A 19,420-nucleotide genomic window follows, 5' to 3' on the forward strand; every position below is an offset into this window, starting at 1 on the left:
ACATGTTGACCATCATGAAACTATGATTGGATTAACCTGACATGCTGACCATCATGAAACTATGATTGGCTAACCTGACATGTTGACCATCATGAAACTATGATTGGCTAACCTGACATGTTGACCATCATGAAAGACAAAAATATCATGTTGTCTGATCCTGGCTGTAAAGGCTACAACAGATATTAACCATGCTAGTAAGCATTTATATCCCATTAATGGGAGTCATTTCTTCATTTCAGAGGGATGAGACAGGAGCGGAGTGAGATGAAGATAGTGAAAAGGAAAGGGAGAATGATGGGACTGATGAGAGGATGGGTAAGACGTCATCAAGACAGGGCAGACGCAGGGAGCCAGGGAACGTGGAGGATGCCAAGAAGATAGACAGAGGGCAAGAGAGCGAGAGCGAGAGAAAGAGTGATGATTGGAATATGTGACTGAGGGTTGAGAGAGAGAGAGAGAGAGAGAGAGAGAGAGAGAGAGAGAGAGAGAGAGAGAGAGAGAGAGAGAGAGAGAGAGAGAGAGAGAGAGAGAGAGAGGAGGTGAAGAAATAAGGTACTGAGTGATCATTGTTTTTCTATGAGGAGGTTGGGAGATGATAGATGAAAGGAGGAGTAGGGAATGAGAGGAAGTAGAAGTGAGATGGACGGAGTCCAGAGTGGACATTGACAACAGGAGGCCTGACCTTCTGGAAAGAGGGAATGAGGTCTAAGAGACATGAAGAGAGAGAAATAGTGGTCTGGTTCAGAGTGGAGGGAAATGATATGAGACTAGGAGAGAAAAAGACTGGTAGCTGGGAGAAAATGCCAAGATGTGGAGCATGTCAGAGGCAGAGAGCAATGGGATGATTAACAAGACTAAATGGACACAATATATTTCTACAAAGACTATGGATATAAGACAATAAGGAAAAATGAAGAGACATTTGAAGAGGGCCAGGGAGAGTGAATATTTATCGGCAGAGAGAGAACGCATGTCGATAGAACATAAAGTAGAAGATGAGGGAATGAGGGGTGGATCAGGACAAATAAAGAGGGAGGCGGGAGGGATGGAGATGATGAGAGGGACAGCGGTGTGAGTGTGTGTCTGGCAGATTTTGGCTCGCACTCAGTCTTGTCGAGCAGCTGGACTTCATTAGTGGCTGGTGTTAATTACTGGGATACGCACACGCGTACACAAACACATTCATGCAGATGGGCAGATGTGTGCATGCACACAGGCACACAAGCACTCGTAACCATACATACATACGCTCTCAATCTGGGATTCAGGGTCACCTTGCTAGCCTTGTTTGAACTAACAGAGAGAGAGGGAAGCAAAGCAGATGATGGCTAGACAGACAGACGGAAAAACAAATGGAGACGGTTCTACAACAAACACACTGTTTGGGGTTTATGTTTGTCATTTCATGGCATACAGAATGCTGTATTTGACTGGTTGAAAATTGCACAGTGGTAGTTGGTTCTGTATCACCGACAGTACAAGGAGGTCAATGATCAGCTTACTGATAGGAAGAGCAGGTGAACTGGTGTAGACAGAGAGATATAAGGAGAGAGAGAAAGCCGTGCTTCGGTTTAGGTTTATGTGTTGCACGGAGTAACGTATCACTGATGGAGAAGTAATCCACGATTGCTGAAAGTATCAATTCATTCATTTCCACCCTGAAGTCCTGTATCAGCCAAGCACTGGAACACACCTTGAGGTTAATAAAGTGGTTATATGGCAAGGAGACGAGCAATAGCACCGCATGAGCCCGCATTGAAATTCCTGCTGTGAGGGGTTAAATGGTTATCTTTGGTTCTTAATTATGTAGTGGAAGACAGGAGAGGGCGGAAGAAGAGGTAGAGGAAGCGCAAGACAGGGTGAAACAATGGTATATGCTGTCCCGCTCATCCCTTGTCTCTAAACAGATGTCCACAAGGCTGCTCTCTTTATTGCGGTACAAAGGCCCCCTGAGACAGAAACACACACACACACACACACACACACACACACACACACACACACACACACACACACACACACATCATCTAGGATAAATCAATGGGTTCTGGTTTCGGTAATTTCCCAGGATGCTTTGCTCTGCCCCCCTTTGGGTGGGTGAGGTGATAAAGCCAGTCACGAAGGAGAAAGCCTCTTCCTTTCTCCCTCTCCCTCTCCTTCTCCCTCTCTCACCTTCCCCTTCCCCAACCCTTATCCACCCCTATGTCATTTCTGGCCTCCCTCTGTGGCTTGGCGTTTGTTTTTCTGTTATTCTTTATTTCTTCTCTCTTGTCGTGTTTCCTTCACGGTTTGAATGTTTTGGTCTCTCACTTCTCTTTCTTCTCTTTCTTCTCTATCTTTCCCCCTCCAAGGCTTTCCTCTTGTATGCAAATGACTATTTGTGCAGTTTGTTGTTATTGTTTTTATCATCATGGCCAGACGAGGCGCTGATCACGTGTTGCAGGTGATCTTGACCCGTTCGCTGTGTTCCTGTATGGAGCTGACGTGGTTTTGCTCTGTAGTCTGGTGTTTGGTCATCCCAGAACTCCAACCCGTAACTGCAGCTCCAACCCCTCTGCAACCCAGCTTTCCTCCAGTTTCTCTCTTTGACCCTCACTCTTTCGCTCACTATCTCTCTCCTTCCCTATCCGTTTCCATGTCTGCATTACCCTCTCCATTCATCTCTTCTTTCTCCCTCCCCAACGCTCTCAGCCCTCTCCCTCCCTCCGCAGTGCCTCCCACTTTCTCCCTCCACCTGTTCTCTCCTGTCTCTCATCCTTGTTTCTTCTTCATTCCTCTCTGCTCTCTTCCCCCTGATCTTGGCTGTCCTATCTCTCATCCCCTTTTTTCCCTCTATCGGTCATTCTTCTCACTTTTGCCCCCCCCCCCCCCCGTCTCTCTGTCTCTCTCTGTCTCTCTCTCTCTCCCTCCCCCCTGGATGAAAGACAGTCATTTGTGACAGCGCCAACCTGCTAATGGTGGATGGCAGAGAGTAAAGGGGACCCTGCCAAACACATTCAACAACATGTGCACACACAAACACACACCGACTGTATGTACGTATACACATACTCACGCCGAAAGACACACATACAGACTGTATACATCCATTCACATGGATGTGTTGCCTAGGCATGCATACACACACACACACACACACACACACACACACAGACACACACACACACACACACAAACAGACACTTGTACACTTCTCCTTCTCTTTTTACCTCTCCCTCATTTTTTCCCTCTCCCTGCTCTGTGCTCCCTGCCGCATCGCTGGGTTGCTCCCGGTACCGGGCTCCCTCTCTGCTCTACGCTGCACCTCCTCCTCTTCCTCCTTCTCCCAGTACATCTGGCACGCTCAGCTGCTGAGGAGCGCTGTAATTATCCCGCCGGAGACACACAACACACACACACACACACACACACACACACGCACACACACATGCACACACACACTGCGACAGAGCTCCCACTCTGTCCGCAACGCTACACACATGCACACACTCTGTCTTCGGTGATCTGCGTCGTTCCCCGCTGCTCTCTGTCACTACTGGGGCTTCATTAGAGGGTGTGGAGTATGTGTGTCTGTGTGCGCTTATGTGTGCGCTATTTCATCTGTGTGGGTGTGTGTGTTTGTGTTGATGCAAGGTGTGTTCAGATGCTATCCAGATGTTTTTTTTTTTAGTTTTTTTTTTTTGTTTTTGTGTTTTTTCAGGTTACATTTTATAGTACTGGGCATGTCCTAGGTGAAAATCTACTTTAAAATGAACTTTAAATGTGACCTCAAATCCAGGTCTTTCCCTCTCTCTGTCTGTCTGTCTCTGTCTCTCTCTCTATCCGTCACTCCTGTCAGCAGAATTCAGCCATCACAAGCCCAACAGGAGTCAGACATGGAGCACTGTGCTGGTTTGACGTAGTGGTACAGATGCAGGGTGCAGGTGTTGGCTCCTTACCACACATTCATATCCAGTCTGTCAGACTGGACTCAACCCCCCTCTGTTTGGTGCTAAATGTTGCAAGAGTTTGAAAGGAATCATTCTGCATTCATGGCACCCTCTCTCTCTCGTTCCTTCCTCGCCACTATTGATCAGAAGAAAGTGGCGCTTCACAAGTATTACCTGAAACCAGATGAAACAAGACTTCCCCATATTGATCTTTATGCCCTCTCACTTTTATTTTTAAGATGGCAAATTATGATAAAGGCAAAGGCCTGTCTGTTGGTTGTGCTTGCTCAGCCACCACCCGGCATGCACACTTCTGTCCCTGTGCAGTTGTGATTGCGCAAGTGTTTTAGTCTGTCTGATGTCCGAGAGTAGTTACTGCTCTGGTCAGCAGTTGTATGCATGTATGTACAGTATGCAAGGCTGTGTGTGTGTGTGTGTGTGTGTGTGTGTGTGTGTGTGTGTGTGTGTGTGTGTGTGTGTGTGTGTGTGTGTGTGTGTGTGTGTGTGTGTGCGTGCGTGCGTGCGCGCGCACACACATTTGGGTGTATAGTGTGAGGGCTGTACATCTGTGAGCAAGACACAGAATGTTGTGTGAATAGCTGTGACTGCGTGGTGTAACTGAAAGCATGAGTGTGCCGGGGGGGGGTGCATGTTTGAGTGAATTTAGTGTGATTAGCAGTATGGGGTGTGTGAGAGTAGTGGAATTGGCCCAAGAAGAATGAAGTGGTGTGTCAGAGAAAATGTGGTGTGATTGGCGATTGGCAGTATATGTGTGTGTGTGTGTGTGTGTGTGTGTGTGTGTGTGTGTGTGTGTTAAAGAGAGACAACGAGAAAAAAAGAGAATGGTGTGTGATTGGCAGTAAGTTTTTCCTATTCATTGCCCACTATGGTTGCACAGAGGGGTGTAGGTGTGATTGTCGGGGCGACCCTAAGCCAGACTTCTTCCAAGGCTGAGCCAAGAGGTATTTTAAGCTTTGTGAAAAGGATCAGAATCGCAACTCCTCCCCATTCTGTCTTTTTTTCTCTGTTATGATTGCGGTAGAAGGCTTTCAATAAAGCATGTACTACATCGGTCATGTGGAGCTGACCTGTCCCAACAAGCGCACAGGCACAGAGTCCGTCTTTCGTCTACTCTAATCTGCTATGTCTGCCATATGTAGCCTAATCAATAGTAAATGGTAAATGGACTGCATTTATATAGCACCTTCCTAGCTGCAACAGCCACTCAAAGTGCTTTACAATCAATTAATGCCTTACATTCTCTTTCTCCCACACACACACACACACACACACACACACACACACACACAGGTGACACCCAGCTCATCGGGAACTGTTAGGGGTTAGGCGTCTTGCTTAAGGGCAGCTCTACATTTTTGCCAGGAGAAGCTTAGGATCCAACCAGCAACCCTCCAGGTACCAGACGACCTGCTCTACCTCCAAGCCACTGTTGAAACTAAATAATTAGTAATCTATCTAACTTTTGTACCCGTGGTCCCGCTAGTTGGATTAAAACAGTCCTCCAGCCATACTTTCCACTGGCTCACTTATGTTGAGCTCTCGTAGTCATCTTACTCATGTCACGTGTTCACGGAAATGGTGCACTACACGGGTAACAACATAGAAGCACCATTATTTGGCTTTACTTTGTATTCACTACAACCATACATGGAATGAATGGGCGAGAGAGAGAGAGAGAAAGAGAGAGCGAGAGAGAGAGAGAGCAAGAGCAGAGTTGATAGGTCATCAACGTGATAATGTGATTTTCTCACGCTTAAACCTTTGTTTTGCTTTTATGGGATGAATCCCTTTCTCCTCTCTCCTCCAGCCTCTCTGCTCTTCCTATTTCCCTCACTCTGTTCTCCTCGCTCTATCTCTCTGGCTTGTTATCCACCTCGTCCACACTCCCTGCCTCCACCCTTCCTTTGCTGTATCTTTTGCACCCTTCCCCTTCCCTGCCTCCAGGTAACAGGCGTATCATTGAGGTTCTACTAGGTCCTACACATTTACGCTTGTGCGCGCACACACACACACACACACACACACACATGTAAGTGCAAAAACACACTCAAACGAACCACTTGACTGTTGCCATGGAGTCAGATAATCCAGGTTAGGGAAATCACTGGGGAAATTATGCATCTAGCTAAGACTGTGTGGATGGGTGGATATGACGTTTTGCAGAAACCCTGAGTTGTAGAGGAGTGGTGTTAGAGAACAGGTTTTTAGGTTTATTCTCTCTGAGCCCTCACAGCTACCATCACTGAGTAGCCAGGTCTCCACTTCAGAAGCAACCTCCCACCCTTAACGTCCACACAGTATGTTAACCTGCTTTGTATTTGTTTGTCTACTGAGATATCTTCTCTTTGAAATGCAACCTGTTGGGAAAAACAAACAAACAAACAAACAAACAAACAAACAAACAAACAAACAAATGCTTAATGATCAGGGAAAGTGTGGGACAAATGATAAATTAATCTCAAACTCGCTCTGTTGTGGCTGTGGTCTGTGAAAGGCCGACAGGACTTACCATACTCACCTGTAATTGTATGGCAGTCTGACTATTTGCCCCCCCCCCAAAAAAAAAACGTTATTAGTAATTCCCTGCTGGAGATGATGGTGTCTCGAGATTGACATTGAAAGTGTTTGTCTTAAAGGTGAAAAATATGGGCTTCATGAAAAGTTTGGCAACTTTGAAAAGAAAAAAAAACAATCTTTAATTTATTTTCCATAAAGTGTAGCTCTCAAAAAGCAAAATTGGACCCCTAGAGCACCATCTCAGTCTTAGAATTAGTTGTCTTCCCTCCAGCCATGTTTACAACAGAGAGAAACATTCTCATGTTTAGCTCATTTTGCTTCAAATGCTTTCTGTTTTTGGTTCTGGTCTTGCTTAGCCATATGCTTTTATAAGCAATTATGGAAAAAGTAGAAAATCTTATATTCTTCCTTAGCTATGTTCTTAACCTCTGAATGACTTTAGACTGGACCAGCTGAAGCTGGATTAAGCTCTTATATTGGGCTTTTGGATGCTTCAGAAGGGAGTTTGCATAGGTTATCAGGTAAACACAGGCAGCATGGACCAACACCAGATGGGGTTTTGAAATCTTAGTGATCAAAGAAATTTGAGTCTGAAAGTTTCTTTAGCAAAAGTTGTATGTGTTATTACACAGTGTTCCTGAAGCCAACAAGAAGCCAGTTGAATTATCACAACTGAGATGGGAGCTTGGGCTTAGGATTTAGTACACAGTTGACCTGCACATTTGTCTGACTCTGTCCAGAGCCAGAACCTCAAATTTGTCAAATTATATTAACAATTTATATGTTTTCCAGGTGGCGGCATGGTGGCACAGTAGTTAGTGTGGTTGCCTCACAGCAAGAAGGTCCTGGGTTTGAACCCTGGGGTTGTCCAACCTTAGGGGTCATCCCAGGTCATCCTCTGTGTGGAGTTTGCATGTTCTCCCTGTGTCTGCGTGGGTTTCCTCTGGGTGCTCCGGTTTCCTCCCACATTCCAAAGACGTGGGCCAGGTGAATTGGCTGTACTAAATTGTCCCTAGGTGTGAATGTGTTGGCCCTGTGATGGACTGGGGGTCTGTACAGGGATAGGTTCCAGCATCCCCGCGACCCTGGTTGGGATAAGTGGCTTGGATAATGGATGGATGGATGGATCGATGTTTCCCAGGTCCAGCATGGGTCATAACACAAATATATGCCAATCAAACATCAAACTAAACATCAAACTAGTGAAGTTCTTCACTCAACAGAACAAATTGAGTTTCAAATACCCAAATAGCCAGTTTTTCTGGGCAAAGGAGGAGAGCTGTTGGAATGAAGATACAAATCTCGAAAATGAGGTGAAGCACCGACTGGAGGAACTGTGTTAGAGGTGTCATCAGATGTAGTCTGAGGGAAGAACAATCCTTAGCTGATGGCTATCTTCAATTATAAAGTTACTGGTAAAAGAGACCCCCCCCCCACAAACACACACACACACACACACACACACACACACACACACACACACACACACACACACACACTCTATTGTTGAGCCCTCGTTTACCAAAGATCTTCACAGGTTTTTAAGGCTGCAGGCCAACCTGACCACCTCCCACACACACGTGCACACACTAATCAACCTGCAAAGCTAACAAGTCTGTTGAGGATGCACTGAAAATGGGCCTGCACCTCATTTCACACTCCTCTTGAGAGACATGGGACTTACACCTGGATGCTGTTTATGGACCTGGGCTCTGCATCAAACAACGCTGGTGCTTGTTGTGTACAGGCTCTAGTTGTTGGTGATTTACCAACTTCCTGAAAGCCAAAAAAAAAAAAGGCATGTGAGACTGAGTAAGCACCTATCAGACACACTTATCTTGAGCATCGATGCTCCATAAAGGTGATGCTTTTCTCCACCATATGCCCATTATACTGTTGACTGCAATTCCACGGGCCCTCACGAGCAAGGCAGACAAGATCATTGGCAATTACTCTCACCATGGTCACTGCGTAATCAGAGCTCTCCCCCTGCAGGAAGAACTAACAGACAATAAATTCTAAAACACACAGGTGCAAGAATAGCTTCTACTCTGGGCGATGCCCTTCATCAATATCTATACTAGATCCGTTCAGCCCTCTTCTCCTTCTTTCTTTCTTTCTTTCTGTCTTTTTTTCTTTTTCTCTCTCTCTCTCTCTCTCTCTCTCTCTCTCTCTCTCTCTCTCTCTCTCTCTCTCTCTCTCTCTCTGAAAGTGTATTGCGCTACCGTGGAAACATATTCTACACTTGGCATACAGCACTACTTTCACTATCATTTGGTCAATTTTAGTAAATTTTCCAACCACATTGTGGTTGGTATTAACAGGTCTATGTAATTAGTTGAGATCCACCAATAATATTTAGTTTACAGACCTGGAAGGTTTTAAATCTTCCACATACCCACTTTGACTGAATCATATTCAGAAAAGTCCCATTATTCTTTAACACTAGAACGACCAAGCCGATCATTTTGACTGTTTTGGATTTTCAAAGTTTTAATAACTTTGTGAAAAAAGATACAGACCTGCCACTCCCTGAATGCTCCTAAAATTGCCTATATTTGTATTAAAATGAGTTTTAGATCAATTGCACAAAAAAGTTATGATAAGATCTACCTAAAATGACCATTTGCACGTGACTGTGTGCGTCATGTCACTATTTATGACATGTTGGTCGCATCCTTTCCTTCATGACATTCATTGCTCTGTCCTAGAAACACATGAGTATTCTCCAGTGTAGATTAATAGTCTAAACTTGATTTTTGATTATTGCCAACATGTCTGGATACAGACGCCATTTCAGATGCACCATGATTACCACTGAGGCGTTGCAGTATTTACAGGCATTGGACAGCGGCAGTTTTTAAATTGTTTGAAAAATAGTATTAACGTTGTTAAAATGTTAATTTTGGTTTCAGTCGTTTCTTAACAGACATACTAACATATGTCATTATCAATTGGGTACATCTATCTTGACATAATATATAGTTTAAAAACTGTGGCAGTCATTTTGACCGCCCACGGTGGTTCTAGTAGTTTTCAAGTTCTGGTCATTGTCTGAGACTGTTTCAATGGTTATTTTCAGTTCTTTTTTTTACATTTCATGTTTTATAGGCATTGTTACGTTTGTTAGATTAGCAATATGTTTTTTCCCTTTTCTTTTTCAGATAATATTTTAACTTTTTCAACTTTGCTATTCAAGTTCGACCATGTCTCTGAAGTTTAAATAGTTTAAAAATAGTATTATAGTTGTTAACATGTTGATTTTGGTGTCAGTCGTTTCCTAACAAACATACTAACATATGCAATGCATTAATATCTCAATTGGGTATTTATCTTGACAGAATATAGCATTTAAAAACCAGTGGTCATTTTGACCGCCCATGTTTGTTGTAGGTAGGAGTGAAATCCCGGTCGTTCGAGGATTAGAAAATGTGAGTTAAAGTCATCATACATGGATTGGTAGCTTGTAATATTGAGTGCCAGCTCAAATAAAGTTATTAAATTTGTGAGTGATTTTGCATCACTGTTCGTTGTTCTAGAGGCATTAGGAGGCCCCATCCCATGTGCTGGAAGACTGACCTGTGCTGTCACATAGACTCAGTGCAGAGCAGCTGCACTGTCGTGGCTCCTCAGTGCAGAAGGGGCAAACTGGAGCAAGAATGAATCATTGACAGTATCCTTTAGTGCAAGAAAACTGTGTGGAACAAAAATTGTTTTACTGACTGTATGCTTGGCCTATATGATGTTAGAGCATTATGCAAACAATATGGGGATTACTCTGACTGGTCAAAATAGTATCGATGGCTCCCTCTCTTCTATTCATCTTCTCTACCTATATGTGGATATATTGATTAATTGTTTAATCTTATGTTAAATAAGTGACAAATCCACTGAGGCACATTCTTCCAGTAAACCTCACGATCATGTTGAGCCGGTAAATGAAAACCGATTCTAACTCTTCTTTGGCCTAATGCTTAACTAATCACTTGACTTTGCCCTCATTCTACTGGGTGGATTTACTTGCTAGGACCAGGTCCAAACAAATCTCTAGGCTAAACCCTTCCTAGGTCCAATGGCAAAACCAGTCACTCCATTCTATACCCTAACTAGGTGCCCGCTGGACAGACTAGTGTTCTGGGACTAATTCCAAATAACACGTTGGCTGTGAGCTTCTTCTGGGTCAGTGGAAGCCCAAGTGTCCTAGCTTAGACAGTGGCCCCATTCCAAACCTCAAAACAAGCTGATGTGAGGACTGCAGGGAGCTAGCTTTTCTGGCATGCCTTCTCCCTTTTTATATGATTTTTCTTCTTTACTTCCTGCATCATCTTAACCCCGTTGAACAAATAAATCCCCTCTTTTCTTTGGGGAGATGGGGAGGGATTTGAGTGGAAGGGAGAGGAGATTACGGCTCTAGTATACCGTTATGTCTGTCTACCAATATGTCTGTCTGTTTGTCCATCCAACTTCCCTGTGCAACTTTTTCCCCATCCATATGTCTGTGTTATATGCCTGTCAGTCATTCTAAAGGGCGCCAACAGCGCTCGCTTCCCGACTATAGTTTAGACAAATGGCTGTTGGATCGATAGCTTCAAACCAGCAATATTTGGTATCAATGCATATCCTCCTCATTACCACAGCAGGCTGGCCTCTCCACGGACCTGAATAATTCATACACACACGCACGTGTGCGTGCGCACACACACACACACATTTTATGAAAATACAAATGCACACATTTGTTTCTTAGATGCACGCGGAACTTTTGTGCAGGGATACAGGTGGTGCACACACACACACACACACACACACACACACACACACACACACACACATACACACACACTGAATCAGGGGAGAAGCTGGTACTTCTCTTTCTCTCCTTCCATCATTCTTTCTGTTTATTTCTCTCCTCCTTCTCCCTCTCTGCCTGACTTCCCTTAGCCCAAGGCAGAGGAAGAGCCCACAGAGCACATCCCTCCTTTTTTAATCTGTGGTTCACCCAAATGCTTACTCATGGATACTTGCCTCCCCCAGCACTTCATTTTCCTGCCTACGTGCTCTTTTTTCATTCCAAAGTGTCTAATAATATGACTTACTAGTGGTGCACAATTCTGTAAATATTTTAGGCAAAAGTAGCTCCACTGGCTTTGTCCCTGGAGGGACCTGAGTTTGTGGTAAGTTATTGTAGACTGAACCGTTTGAACCCTTTGATCAGCCTGCCTTCGCTGAGAACATTTTCTTCTGCAGTTGCACCTTTGTATTCCACGCCTGTACACTTCCCAAATGACACACTTCACTAAAAGAGGCATAGAGAGACATAGGGTTGGTCAAAGTGCCGAAAGTCAGTTGAATGCTGAGGGGACAAAAAGTCACGACAATCCAACAAACTGATCGAGTCACACAGCACAAAACAATGCAGTATGGTTCAGATAAACCACACAATCAAACATTGAAACTGACAAAACTCTGTGTGGTGGGAAAGCCCGAGAATGTAGATGGATGAACCTGGAGTACTTTGAAAGCCAAACTTGGTCCTCTGATGACGACTGAAGGACAGAGAGACATGACTAAAGGGTGTCCATATGAGTGAGTTTCTATGTCTTTTGTTGTCTTTACTTCTTCTTGTCTGTATATCGTCCTTCCTTCCTCCTGTCTCCGTCAACTAGCCTACTCCTCTTTTATTCTATGGAGCGCTCCCTCCCTTGCTACACCTTGTCTGTAACCATTACAGCTTACTCAAGTCTGACCAGCTGTCTCGCGGAAAACAAATCATGGATGGAAGTCAACTTCCTCAAACTAAATGGTGATAAATCTGACGTGATCATAGTCGGTCCCAAATCCCTTGCCAAAACCACTCACAACTTCTGCCTCACCATCGATAATTCCACTCTGTCCCCCTACCCACATATCTGTAAACTCGGAATCATGTTCGACAGCAACCTCTGCGCCACTTCAAACAAATCACCAGCTCTGCCTTTTCCACCTAAAAAGAAGAACTCGTATCTTCCCATCACTCTCCTCCTCTGCTGCCGAATCCTTGAGCCACGCCTTCATCATATCCAGAACTGCCTACTGCAACAGCATTCTTTATGGCTCATCATCCAAAGTCATAAACAAACTCCAGTACATCCAGAACTCTGCTGCTCGCCTGCTCACCCACTCCCACTCCCTCCAGAACCTCCACTGGCTCCCTGTCCCACAACAGCTCCAGTTCAAAGTCCTTCTTCTCAATCACAAAGTCTTCCATAACCAGGCCCCCTCCTACCTCACCAACCTGCTCCAATACCATACTCCTTCTCCCATCCTTTGCTCCCCCAATGTCAACCTCCTGTCTCCACCACACAGGACCAAGCACTGGACCTGGGTTGACAGAGCCTTCTCCATCACTGCCCCCTCCCTCTGGAACCCCTCCCCAAACACATCAGAGACTGTACCGATCTGTCCACGTTCACATCATCAGGCTACGGTCACACATCGTCTGCTGAGGCGATATTCGTATCTTGCCATGCTGAGTGTGGGCAGTACAGGATGTGACACACAAGGAAATCAGTTTGCTGGTTGTAGTCCATTTTAGTGGTTGTGATTGTTGGTCACACAAGAATGGTTGTTGGTTTCAGCAACAATCAGTCTCCTCTATCCTGACTCACTTAGAAAACTACAGCCAATTACAGCCAAGTGGGGTCAACCGCACACACTTCTTTGCTATTGGTTGAGGCTGTGGATTCTCTGGTCAAAGTTCTCCAAAGTTGAGCTTCACGTGAAGCGAAGATGTAAATTTCCTTCATGACTCGCTCGTATAGAATGGAATGTTAATTTTGCGTATGTGTGACTGTAGCCTTAATCAAAACTCACCTTTTCCGAATTGCTTTTTTTGGGGGGGGATCCCCCCCCTTTTCTCCCCAATTGTTCTTGGCCAATTACTCCACTCTTCCCGAGCCGTCCCGGTCGCTGCTCCACCCCCTCTGCCGATCCGGGGACGGCTGCAGACTGCCACATGCCTCCTCCTAGAAACGTGGAGTCGCCAGCCGCTTTTTTTTACTTGACAGTGAGAAGTTTCACCAGGAAGATGTAGCACGTGGGAGGATCATGCTATCCCCCCCCCCCAAACAGGTGCCCCGACCGACCAGAGGGGGCGCTAGTGCAGCGACCAGGACATATACCCACATCCGGTTTACCACCTGCAGACACGGCCAATTGTGTCTGTAGGGTTGCCCGACCAAGCCGGAGGTAACACGGGGATTTGACCTGGTGATCCCCGTGTTGGTATTCAGAATTGCTTTTAATGTTGTGTGTGACATGCTTTTGGTGTGCTGCTTTTATGTTTATTTTAGTATATGTAAAGCATCTGAGCATTTTGAAAAGCACTGTAAAATTAAAATTTATTATTATTAATCATTATTGGTTATCCTTTTTTTCCTCCCTCATAAATGTTATTATAGCAGCAGCCATCATCCACCCCATAATAGTGATAATAAACTTTAACAGCCTGGTGTTTTTTTTTTTTTTTGCTGTTAGCCACTTAATGTTGTCTGCTAATGATTTCTAATGACACCTCTCCTGTGTGTGTGTGTGTGTGTGTGTGTGTGTGTGTGTGTGTGTGTGTGTGTGTGTGTGTGTGTGTGTGTGTGTGTGGTCCCTGTGGCCCAATCAGATGCGCTCGACGAGAAGAAATTATTATGGGAACGACGTTATTTATAGAACACATAAAAACTAGTCTTGTTACAGCACGTTATGCCCGACATGTTCACACACACACACACACACACACACACACACACTCACACACTGGTAGCCAAATGGATCCCCACTGTGTGGGTCCTCCGTCAGTCCTGCAGTAGTATATCCTTTTCATTTTGCAGCATGTTTGGTAGCTGAAGATAGGGTAAAAGGGGTTGGGACACACAATATAGGTAAGTTGGAGACCTCTAAATGTTTTTGGGAAAACTCACACTTCATCTGTTTCATACACATGTGCGCGCGCGCACGCGCACGCACACACACACACACACACACGCATATGGTGATTATGAGAGTATTTTCCAAAACATTGTCATCATTTGCATTGAATTTCAGTCGCAATATCTGGAAACAGCGAGAGCGTTTTCGTACTCTTTTGTCTCCATTTTATTTGATGGTAGGTCACATTTCCGTAGTTCGTAGTTAGTTGGTGCCATTCATTTTCCTGTGTTACAAGGCTACAGTGACATCGTCAGTTGATGTGCTCTGCTGGTAATTGTCAGTTCTTCCCAGGTTGCTTTGTTAAGTGTATGTTGTGGAAGATTACAGATTCTTTTTTTTTTTAGACTCTATTGTTCATTTTTGGAGAAATGTTGGAGAAATTAGCAATAATGAGCTAGATTTTGAAAGTACACAACCACATTTTCTCTCTGTTTCCTCCTCTTCTCCCATAACTCTCAAAATAGGTCCATGCACATGAACTAGTTTGCCTGTCATAAAAGCAAAACTCATATCGTTGTTGATAATCTATACATGTAAAACGTTTTTTTTTTTTGCAAATCTCTTAGTTATATCAAGATAAATGTTGCCAAGTGCTTTTGTGCTTACGAGTGAAGTATTTATAAAGATATAGATCGATCTGTTTCCACTTCCGGTGTTGGAAGATGATGTTGTGAATTCACGTTTACGGCGGCCTCACCCAGTACTGTCCATGCGGTGTCTATGTCCAAGTCTGCGCCTAAGTTTGTCTTCGTTTGATGGCTGGGAGAGCTTAGTCTGCTGCATCCTGTGGGCCCAGGGACCCGCGGCCCTGCCTGGAGCTGCACCCGAAGAGGAAACACTGAGGGTAGTCTGACAGGACATGGAACTGGGGCAGGCTAAGCTAACTGCTAGCCCATGCAGACCGGCAGTTTCGATAACTTAGTTTCAATGGCACATAAGAGCCATCCACACCAAGAGCTCCAGGGGGATCCCCACGTGATCTTCTAGATGCTGGACTTCCTCCTCAAAAGGGAGCAGTATATCAGGGTCAACAGCTCCACCTCTCCTGTCATTCTCATGTCCACTGGCGCCCCCCAGGGGACAGTGATTTCACCAGTCTGTTCTCACTTTACACCAACAACCTGGGGGCTCAGATAGTCTGTGCCTGGCCGTGAAGTTTGCAGATGACGCGGCATTAGTCGACACCTCCAACAGCCCTGCTGCCCACTTTGAGGAGGAAGCAGAAAAGCTGCACCAGTGGTGCGAGCAGCACTTTCTCCAGATAAACTTGAGGAAGACAAAGGAGCTCCTCATAGACTGCCTGAGGAAGGGTGACCCTTTCCCACAGCTGACACTCAAAGGAGAGGTTGTGGAGAAAGCTAGCAATTACAAGTGCCTCACAACAATCATTAACAGCAGGCTGACCTTCAATGACAACACACAAATAATTTCAAAAAGTAGCCGCTGTACCTCCTACAGAGGCTGAGGCATCTGGACGTAGCCCCTCCCATCCTCCATAGCTATAACATCTGCTGTATAGAAAGCCTCCTCACCTTTTCTTTTCTGGCTTGGTAGGAGGGGCTGTCAGAGACCAACACGGCCAAGATGCAGAGGGTGATCACCTTGGGGTCCAAGCTCTGCAGGGGGCAGCGCTCAACCCTCCAGTGGCTTTATGACCAGAGGGCGATGAAGAAAGCATATAAGAGCGCAAGGGACTCAACTCAAAACCTCAGCACCTGCTTTCCGATCATGGCCTCTGGTAGGAGACATGTTGCCCCTGTATTCATAACAAACAGAGGCAGTTTCATCCCCTCTGTTATCAGGCTCCTTAACAAACACAACCCTCCCGAACCCCCCCCCCCCCCCCCCCCCGCCGGTCTGGAAAAAATAGACCTGTTACGCTGACACCCCCCATCCACACACACACACACACACACTATCTATCTATCTATCTATCTATCTATCTATCTATCTATCTATCTATCTATCTATCTATCGATAACTGTAGTGATATTAAAAACCATTTTAACTCAAGTGGATGGTGGAGTCCACACCACAACTATAACAACAATGACATTGGCGATGGGTCACTTTCAGAGCAATTTGATGAACAATAGAAACATTTACAACCAATCAAAATCCGTCTTGGCTTACGTGGTATAGCTACAACTTATTAAACAGTTATATAATGTAAAATTGGGCTGTGAATCACTCAAAAAAGTAATTTTACGGTCTTTGGCGCTGATGGGGTCTCTGATGTTCGTTTGGTCCTTACTGATGTCAGGATACCAACCAATTGATGTTTACTCATATGAAAGTATGAATAAAATTTGTCTTCAAAAGATGACAACTCTCGTACCAGAGTGTTGGCTTCCCCTAACTCTCGTCCTTGAAGAATTTCGTGAACCCATACTTCTGGTTTTCTTTTTCTTTCTGTGTGCAATGTACAGCGGTAACAGGTCATCAAAATCTATCTTCCTAAGCTGCCGCCAGTGCATGCTTGGCACCACTGTATACAGAACCTTATCCTTCATCAGTGTGGATGCTCACATCGTCATCGTTATAGTCAACATTATAGTTACCGTTCTTGGTGTGGATGGCCCATATAATGCATTGCAGTTGATAATCTACACATTTAAAAATATTTTTTCCCACAAATCTCTTAGGCTATAGGTGTGAAGCATTTACAAAGATAAAGATTGCTATTTTCTGAGCAATAGCACCTTATGTGATCACCCTTTTGCAAGTTTTGTGAAAATGCCGTGAGGAGAGTATAATGTAGCACGGTTTATAATCTATGCATGCAAAAGTGATTATTTTAGTTTCACCAATACTGGGCCTTGTTTATGAATTGGTGTTGAGATTCAGGGTTTGCCCAGGGTATATACGTCTTTTCTATGAGACAAGCTGGAGGGTTAAAAACTCCATGAGCAGGGGCATCTGGGTGGCGTGGCATGGCGTGGCGGTCTATTCCATTGCCTGCCAACACGGGGATCGCCGGTTCAAATCCCCGTGTTTTCACTGGCTTGATCGGGCATCCCTCAGACACAATTGGCCGTGTCTGCGGGTGGGATGTGGGTATGTGTCCTGACCCGGATGTAGGTAAGTGTCCTGGTTGCTGCACTAGCGCCTCCTCAGCTGGCGACTCCACATATATTGGAGGAGGAACGTGGTAGTCTGCAGCCCTCCCCGGATCGGCAGCGGGGGTGAAGCAGCGACCAGGATAGCTCGGAAGAGTGGGGTAATTGGCCAAATACAATTGGGGAGCAAAAAAAGGGGGAAAAAACCTTTATGCAAGGTTAAATGATTTACTTCCATGAATGAGGACAATTGTTCCTGTCAAGTAGTTTTCTTTCTTGTAGCCTGTAAGTTATAGGTGAAGCAGATAGCTATTTCTATTTGGCCAAGAGAGACAAGCCTGTTTAAATCGGCTTCACCTGAGAACTCAGGTGTTGATGGCGTGCACAGAGTTGATTGACAGCTAGGAGGTCCGTCCCTTCCCTTGGAGTTTCTCTAAATTGGTTACAAGAGTGAGGCTCAGTGTGAAACTTAAGAATTGAATAACTGCATTGCTGCTACACGGGTCAGTGCAACTGCCTCACAGCTGGCGATGAGTCCACATGCCAGCGTTTTGGAGCGAAATTCAAACTGAACTGTAACGCGTGATCATTAAGGCGACCCTGTTAGTGGTCACTTCTTACAAGGCTATATTGTTTACCATCACCGCATTGTTTCATTACACTGTTCATTGTAAGTTGTTGCCGGGTTACCTTGCTTTTTGTCTGCTGTTGCTAGGTTACGATATTCATTTTAATTTATTGCCAATTCAGAATATTGGGTGTTTGTTGTTGCTGGCGCCGTATTATTTGGCAGGGCAGTGAAGGGTCTGCCATTGTAGCATATAAAGCAGCATGGGAGCTTTACTCTAAGGGTTGTACGTAGATGAGATCTTTATGTGTCTGCGGTGTTTAACTGTGCATGCATGTGTGTGGGTGTGTGTTTATGCATGCATGCATGTGTGGGTTGGGGGGGGGGCATGTGCCCGGAGGCACTTGGTCCTTAGCGGTTGGCTAACGGGGCACACAGCGACCCCCATCCTCCCCCTGATCGATGAGGTGTGTGTGTGTGTCTGACATGGTGCAGATGTGTGAGTGTAGTAGGTACGTGCATGTTTGTGTGTGGCTTGTTAGTAGGAAGCAGAGGGGAGTCCAGGGATACCTGCATTCCCTGTCCAGGGACTCAGAAAGGTCCCAGCACCTGGACCAAATACACACACTCACACACACACACACACACATGGACTCATACAATGTCTCACCACCTCACCCTCTTTCCCTGACTTTCTCTGGCTATGTTCACACTACACCTCACATGCTATAAAATTGTCAACTTTTTCCTCTAGATGTGACAGAGTGGTAGTTTTTAGAGAAGTGTGAAAACTCTCTCGCTCTCTTGCTCACTCTCTTGCTCACTCTCTCTCTCTCTCTCTCTCTCTCTCTCTCTCTCTCTCTCTCTCTCTCTCTCTCTCTCTCTCTCTCTCTCTCTCACACACACACACACACACACACACACACACACACACACACACAAAGATGGAGAATTACTTTCAAATGTCGATGTAGATGAGATACTTGTCCAGTGCATGGGCATACTATGTGTGTATGGCAAAGTTGAAGTGTATTTTCATCTCTCCCCGTGACACCGATCTGCACTATGATTTGTGCAGGTACTACAACATGTCTTTAAATGACCTATCACTGTCACTGATAAAGTGAAGATGTGGTCTGAGTAACACAGCTGTTACACACGTGAAGTGCTACTGGGGGTTTGGTTATGGCAGTAGTTGGTCATCGTAATCACAGAGAGGAAACATGACATTGATGGAAGTCACTGGCTGGACAGCCAAAATTACTGATTTTACATCTATTTGGGGAGATGTCCCCACCCAACGTAAACCTTAGTTTAGTTGGGTGTTTGGGGAAAAAAATGCTTGGTCAGCACAGTTACTAAAT

At 45.1% G+C, this 19,420-nt stretch overlaps 1 protein-coding gene across 4 annotated transcripts in view; it reads left to right on the forward strand.

The window, feature by feature from the left end:
• Positions 1-19,420, forward strand: part of znf423 (zinc finger protein 423) — a 291,640-nt gene that overhangs the window by 162,074 nt on the left and 110,146 nt on the right. The gene's annotated exons all lie outside the window — the stretch shown is intronic.

This window comes from Lampris incognitus, chromosome 6 (genome assembly GCF_029633865.1).
Source record: "Lampris incognitus isolate fLamInc1 chromosome 6, fLamInc1.hap2, whole genome shotgun sequence".
Lineage (NCBI taxonomy): Eukaryota > Metazoa > Chordata > Actinopteri > Lampriformes > Lampridae > Lampris > Lampris incognitus.